This window comes from Pygoscelis adeliae, unplaced genomic scaffold (assembly GCF_000699105.1).
Source record: "Pygoscelis adeliae isolate BGI_AS28 unplaced genomic scaffold, ASM69910v1 Scaffold160, whole genome shotgun sequence".
NCBI classification, from domain to species: Eukaryota; Metazoa; Chordata; class Aves; order Sphenisciformes; family Spheniscidae; genus Pygoscelis; species Pygoscelis adeliae.
Window position 1 is genome coordinate 8,061,071 of NW_008824035.1, and position 8,144 is coordinate 8,069,214.

Consider the following 8,144-nt stretch of genomic DNA (forward strand, 5'->3'; position numbering starts at 1 on the left):
AGTGCACTGACATGACAGATTATGAAAAAGTGTTCTTAATGCATGTTATGCAGCCTTGCCTATTTTTACATGTATTCCTATATTCTGTATATGTATATTTATAAATATTGTACATATTTAAAAGAAATTCCACGAAGACACTAAGTCATACACAGTTGAGCTGTTCCCAGCTGCAAACAGGCTGACACAGAATTGCGTCACTCAAGTGGCATTTATTTTATTTTTTTAAACTAAATGTCCCCCTCAAATTCCCATCATTGCAGTCTTCCTCAAGGCAAGATTTCTCCCTCTGCTGACTAAACGTAGTATTTCTATATACCTGATCTCTGTAGTTTGTCAAATCCTGTAAAGTCAGAACAGACTTAATATTAATAAGTAAAATTTGAGGAAGGCTCAAAGCAGTTTTCCCCCTAATTTAGAGAGGTAAGTCCTCTTGCAAAGCAATGCCAAAATAAGTATGCCAAGTGCGATGCATGAAACAGGCTAGAGAAGCTAGCTGCAAAGCTGGAGACAATCAGACAGACCAAGACACAAAAGACCAGGCTCTAAAGAAACTGGTGACATGAGACACGCTTATAAAGCACAGCTTTGACACTATCATTAGTCCTGATGTCGGTACAGATAGATACTTCCCACAAAATCCAGGGGAGGTATTATTAATTAAGGCACTGAACAAGACCCAGATATGAGGTCTTTCTGCTAAGCTGACTGCATTCCCAGTTGTTTGCCTTTTCAAAGGCCTGCTTTCCCAGTTTGGTGTTAAACTACCTGGTGCTTTCATCAGGCTTTGAAATACAGAACAGAGGTTGAGAGTTAACACTCTTAAGGGTTTATTTTCAGGCTGAAGTATTCCTGAATAAAATAAATACACAAAGGTTTACTCTGCCAGACAACATAGCTCTTGTTATTGGTGTGATTAGAATAATTAAATTAAAATTTAATAACAGTTTGCATGTTTGTAGAAGAACAGCTGGTTCTAAAACATCTCAGCTACCTCATAACACAAAGTCAGGAGATCCATACACCCCCCTGCATAACAGGCAGTATTATATCTTTTGACAGGTAAACACCACAACAAAAAAGTTAAGCATTTAATTTTTATATTCAAAACTATGCTGAACAAGTTTGAGGTTTCTGTTTGGAGACAGGAAGGGCTGTTTTTGTAATGAGTCATCTTACATTTATTCTTTCTTTTGTTCCACCATGCCAGAGTACTGCCAGTTTAAGAACTGCTGTTTGATTTACTTATTGTAGTTCCTAGCACTTCATGCCTACACACTAAGAACAAGTTAGAGGAAATACTGCATGCGGCTCCCTAAAAGAGAAGCCTAAAAAGACCAGATTTTAAAAGAAAGACTTATTAGTCAGCTCTGATTTGTAATTGACATGGCCTGCAGTGAAGACCAAGCTGTTTAGATCTTCTCACATACCATTTGAAAGGTAAGCTTTTCATGAACAAGAGCTGGTGAACCTCAAGACTCAAGAGAATTACCTTCAGCACAGAAAAAAGCAGGAGAAATCCAGAGGAGATGCGCAAGCCTCCTTGACTACTGAGGCAATGTCAATGTCATACTGATGTAATTCAAAGATTGTAGCAGAACTTTTTGGAAGAGGGTTACATATTAGTTGACATATTATTCAGAAGAAGCACAAGCAGCTCTGCAAGATAGAGGCCAGGGTAGCATGCTGTTCTTCCCCAGGTCTGCTTCCCTGCCCCAGTTCCCTCATATAAGGGAAATACACTATAACACACACCTGCTCTGTATTTCCTTGTCTTTCCAGCTTACATTTGGAAATTAAACTTCAATTTGACAGTATAATAAGAAACAGAAGGCAAACATGGAAGAAAGTCTTTTTCTCATCGTATTGTAACAGCACTCCTCTTCTTCATTTTCATACTACACTTTTGCAGCATTATTTATACAGTCACCAGTCCTTACAAAGCTTTTCACACCCCAGCTCCAGTGCAGAACTCCCACTGCCCTCTGTAATGCCCTGGTGTAGCAATTAGAGCTGCCTGCCAGATTAGCATCATGCATCATACCTTGGCTCTCAAGAATGATCCAAGCTGTGACTGAGCAATTGATGTAGCCTTCTACATTTCCCGAGGTTTTCATTCCCAAAATCTCATATTCCAGAAGAGTATAAAGGGCAGAAAGAATTGCTGAGCATCTGCAGACCTAAGCACACATTAAAAGCTCCCTCCATGTACAAGTACTCAGTGTATCCAATCCTGGCTCTGAGACCAAGGGACTCAAACTACACATTAATCTGCAACTAATATGTACCACCATTATAGCTACATAGACTTTTATAAATTACATATCCTCTAACACTTCAGTATTTCGTACCATCTGAAACAAAGTTTCCCTTGCAGTAATAGTTTCTATGCTCATTCTTCAAAAATTCAAGAATTTGGTTGCTAAATGGTAAAACAACAACGAGAAAAATAACCTGAATACCCTGTAAAATATCTGAATAATATCTGAACATCTCAAAACATGTTAAAAAGTCTCATGCCCCAGCCTGAAAAAAGAAAGATGCTCAGTTTGGCTTAGTCAACAGACATGTTCTATGGGTACCAAGACATAATTTACACACCCTTCTACTTTTCTTCCCAGCCCCCTTTCCAAGAATATATAAACAGACTCATCAACATTTGGTGTTATTCTTGCTTTAAAGTTGATGTTACTCAGCCTGTACTGTACATGAACTGTCTCATTTAAAGACAACACCTTTCCTATTCAGTACATTGGCTTAAAGAAAATGGCAAGCTCACTAACCCTACTTTCATCTTTGACAGAAATATGGAATATTTTAGACAGAAACAGTAGGAAATGACCAGTTCTTTCTTGCCTTCTAATTTAAAAGCCAGAAATTCACTACTGAAATGTATGAAGTACTAGAAAGCAAAGCTCGCTTAACATTTTTTAAATATATATTATACACACATACACATGCAAAATGATATTACCTGAAGGGAAAAAACCTGAAAGAAAACAAGTTACCATGGAAACAGTGACAATAGGAGCTGAAAAAAGCACAACTAAGTTAAGTGAATTTAAATATTTCACTTTCATTACAATGCCCAACACTGAAATACTAGTTTGACTCAACACAATAAGGATTTTTACAGCAAAATATTTGTTCAACAAGTCAAGCATTTTCTGCGTTTTTCTGGAAAGCTAGCTATGAAACAATCAAAGAGACACTGGGCAGGATGCTGTTCAGGTCACAGCACAAGGCACTATATTAAGCCCCCAAAAGACCATTAAGGTGCCTACAAAGTGGGCAGAAGCTCACAAGGTGGCAGCGTGCCCAGTCCAGGGGCGGTCGGGCAGGAGGGTGGCCCCCAGCCCACCAGCTGAACTAGTGCTTTTCCAAGGCATCCGGTCACTCAGCTGGGCAGGCAAAGGCCTTTGGACCTACGCTATTTCAACAAAACTGTACCTGCCAGCACTCTCCAAATCTTGTGCTTTAGTGAGAGGCATGGTGACTGGCTGAAAAAGTTTTGTCTCTCCCTAGGAAACTGAAGAACAAGCAGAGGGTCTCCACAGGTATCCAAGCTCAGCACCCAAAGTTCAACCCACGTGGAAATTATACCATGGATATCATTCTTCAGTAGTTTCAAATTCACATGACAAGTGCATATCAGACATCTGCATACACAATACATACAACTGCCAGTCAAGAAGAGTTTTATACTGCAAAGGTACCACCAACAGTTACAGAGCCTTTTGTTTTCCAAGGTCTAAAGCACATTGGTATTATAACAGAAGTAAACACAAAGTTTCTTCACTTATGAAGTTATGAGATTATGTTCAATGAAATATCAGAACCAAGACAAAGTAATGAATGAACTCCAAACATTACCATCATGTGATTTAATAAAGAATGGAATTGCCTCATTACACAGACATACCATCTAAGCACATAAATATCAACACAACTTCCCCTTTCTCCAAAATAAACTGAAGATCTGGTACATTATACACAAAACTTAGACAAACAGGCTAATTTACTCAAAGGACAAGTGACAATTTCATGTATTTTCTTCAGAGAAGCAGGATGAAAGTGCAGTTCAACCCAGCTGAATCAATGTGACTCAGGTGGAACAAAGCCAACATGCTCACATCAGTTTCCTCACAATAACCACCAGCATTTTCAATTCAATCACCAGCTGATGCTCAGCATTAAAACAACGTATACAGAAAATACTCACAGACACTCCTGTTCCACGATCCAAGAACTGGCACATTCTTGGAAATGAGTTTAAAGTGGCAGTTTCAAGGGCTACCACATGGGCTAATGTGGTATTAGCCATGGGCTAACAGTATTTGCCTAATGTAACAATGCAAAAAACGTCTTGCAGGTTGTAGAGTTCTTGCAAAACTGAGCACATGGGTGCAGTAAGACTGAGGCAGTACTATGGTGCTAAGGAGTTACAACAAGATGACATTACCCAAACAGTAACTCCTCAAAGCCCACCTCAGCTGGATTTTTGGTTACCAACTCAGACCACCAGCTGGAAATTCAGAACCCTTTCCACAGATGATACCAGAAGGTCACTCTCCCTCTCCTCTGGAGCAGTCTCTCTGGGTCATATAGTCACACTTCTCAACCAAGTAAGCAAGCCATTCCAGAGTGGTTTTGAAGCCAGTAGTAAATTAGTATCAGGTGCCTGGAAATTAGGAAAAGGAATGTAGCCCAAGGAATCCCTTCAAGAACTGCTTTGTGGAAGCATCATTTATCTGGAGAAGAATGCCATGCTGCAGGCAGGGAGTATCTACCGCGTTTGTCATTCTTATACTTCTTCCCTCTTGGATGATCCTCCCTGCAGCAAACCAAATGTAATCACTCTCAAGTCTGAAGTCACATAACATCTGTTTTATAACCTTAGACACATTCAAGTTCTGTAGCCCACACTTTCAGCTAAACCCCTGCAGCTGCACATACACCTGATTCAGTTGCTATTCTGTTTGCTGAATATCTGGTATGGCAACACAAACCTGGGTTCATATTTACAGTTTACATCTCCAGTAAGCAGCTAATGCAGACAAGATTTTAGGCATAAAATAAGACTTCAAGGGTTTAGGTACTCCAAAGCACAGTGTGCTTTTTTTTTTTTAAACAACCATTCTGAAAAAACAAATGTTAACTCTCCTTACACATGTTCCTAGCCTCAACTATTTCATTACTCTTCATTTCACCACATTGTAATAAACAAAGGCCCAAGGAATGAGGAAATTGGTGTTTCTCTAGTGTTCTTTCATAGAAAGCTTAAGTCAATTAGGGTGAATTAAAGATTCAGGAAAGCCAAGACATTATACCTATGCTTCTCAGTATACACTTATCCCAATGATGATTCTTATGCAACAGAATACTTTACTAGAAGCTATCTCTATTCCACCTACTACTTCAGTTGACACCAGTTTCATTTCTATCTTTGAAGAGACTGCTCTACTACAAAAATGCATGCACATGGCTACTTCTAGGCAGTGAACAAACAAGCACTTAAAGATTTTTCAAACACCAGAGAGCAGCCCTTTGAGGAGTATTTTTTGAAAGCTTGCAAAACCAGGAAATCTACTTCACTATCCAAAAAAAACCAAAAAAACCTATGAGTTAATGAAGGAATCAATGGTCTGCCATTTATTTGCTCAAGCAAAATAAGCTCAGTTCCTGGACAACACTTTCACCTATTGCGTAGAGAATCTTTAGCATGCTCTGTAGCAAATACATCAGATAACTGCTGAAAAACACTTTTTGGCCTATACCATCAACCCTGAAGACTTGCACACAACAACACAATTTTGGATATAACAACACTACAGAGGCATTATGCTTGTCCATCACATTCAGCCTACAATTGATTTTTAATACTTCACATTATTTGTTCTCCAATAAGAGGCATAGTAACATTTCAGGAAAGTCTAGTTGGCTGCAACCTGTTACACTACAGATGTCCTTACTTTACTCCAGCTCAAAGTAGCTTCTAGGAAGTCCAAGTAATTACTCCATTCTATTGCATTAACAGACCATTCTATTCAGTTTAAATAAACAAATCAAGTTTAAATAAATAGCTATATATACATATTCATTTTCTTTCAGATCTCAGTAGACATCAATAAGTCAATCTACAAAATTATTTCAGTTTTTGCTGTAAACTACTTGCTTTCATATAATAATGCATATGGTACTTCATATATTAAACATATTTTACACTTCTATCTTGTATCTAGGTTTTTTCTAATAAAATTTAACGAATGAATACATCCAGTTCGGTCTACTTGGTATCAAATGATTAATAATACATATCATATTACTTAAATTCTTACAGATTTCTTACATGTCATCTGCCTGAAATTCAACCACTTGGAGCTAGATGACAGACAGGAATTGCTGTTGCATATGAAGTCACATTTGCCTTCAGACTATAACATTCTTTTTTATCAGGCTAATGTTTCCATGCGAGAATCTTCTTATTTTATCTGTTCCTCTACTTCAAGCATTAACCTTGACTAGCAATTAACTGCTTTGATGCAATCACAGAGCCTCCTGTGAACTACCACACCTTCCTCGATGCAACAGGCTCTTACTCTTCTGATTTGTCAAGACTCTCTAGTGGCACCAGCCCCTTCCTTCTTTGCCCTAAGTTTCCACCACCTTGAGCTTAGAAGTCAGCTATACCAGGATTCAGTTTAGTGTCAAGTGTTGCTTAAACACTGTTGTCTAAAGAGCTAAGCGTTTATAATAAAATAAAGATTGCTCTGAGTATTGGTGGTCAGATATTAAGTCACTTTGATGTTACTTGTTAAATTCAAGTAGTATCAACTCTTAAAGAGAGTTAATTTATGTTGCTGCTTAATATAGTCATAATCATTACCAGCAACTACAGCAAGAATTGCAAGAGTCTACATAAAGGTATGGCGGTATTAACACATTACCCTGAGCAACCTGGGTGTGAACTTGATACACAGCAGGCAGCCGGCTATACACTCATCCCTTAGTTTACCCTGGGTAATGGTACACCCATAACAATTAAGAGATCCACAAGCCTCTCTTCATCCCACAGGAAAGAAGCTTCTCCACAAAGAGATAGGGGGAAAAAAAAAAAAAAAAAAAAATCAGGAAATCCTGCCCTGCTTTCTCTTGCTCCAGGACAGAAAAATTTTAAGCCTACGAGCTACTGAGTCAACATTTAGTTACACTCAATCAATAATCCCTTTTAACAAGGGCCAAACTGTTTAAAGTTTGATCTGAATAAGTTATAATACAAGCTATTATGGCAAGATTAACATCAGCGCACGCTCCACCTCTGAGGCACTCTTACTTTCTAGCATACATAACAGTTACTCTAGTACAACTGTGTTCTAGGGAATTTTAGCACCTTACTGTTTTCATAGAATCATTTAGGTTGCAAAAGACCTTTAAGATCATTGAGTCCAACTGTAAACCTAACACTGCCAAGTCCACCACTAAACCATGTCCCCACGTGCCACGTCTACACACCTTTTAAATACCTCCGGGGATGGTGACTCAACCACTTCCCTGGGCAGCCTGTTCCAATGTTTAACTACTCTTTCAGTAAAGAAATTTTTCCTTACATCCAATCTAAACCTCCCCTGGCGCAACTTGAGGCCATTTCCTCTCGTCCTATCGCCAGTTACTTGGCAGAAGGGACCGACACCCACCTCGCTACAACCTCCTTTCAGGTAGTTGTAGAGAGCGATGAGGTCTCCCCTCAGCCTCCTTTTCTCCAGGCTAAACAACCCCAGTTCCCTCAGCCACTCCTCATAAGACTTGTGCTCTAGACCCTTCACCAACTTTGTTGCTCTTCTTTGGACATGCAGTGTCCAAAGCAGTACAAGTTGGACACTTCATGTGCTTAACCTTCAAAATAACTGTATGTAAGTTTTTAACTCAAGTCTCACCAGCAAAGTGAGCTTACTAATAACCAGTCAACCAAAGTCAACAGCATAACATAAAAGTTCAGAAAAGGTAATTTCAAGAAAGTTCTTTTCCAACTCAATTTTTTTAGTAGGTTTTTCAGCATGCCCATCATCCCGTTAAGGTTTCAACACACATTGTATAACTATGATCCCCATCTTCCACTGCAACAGTGAATTAAAATACGAAATTCA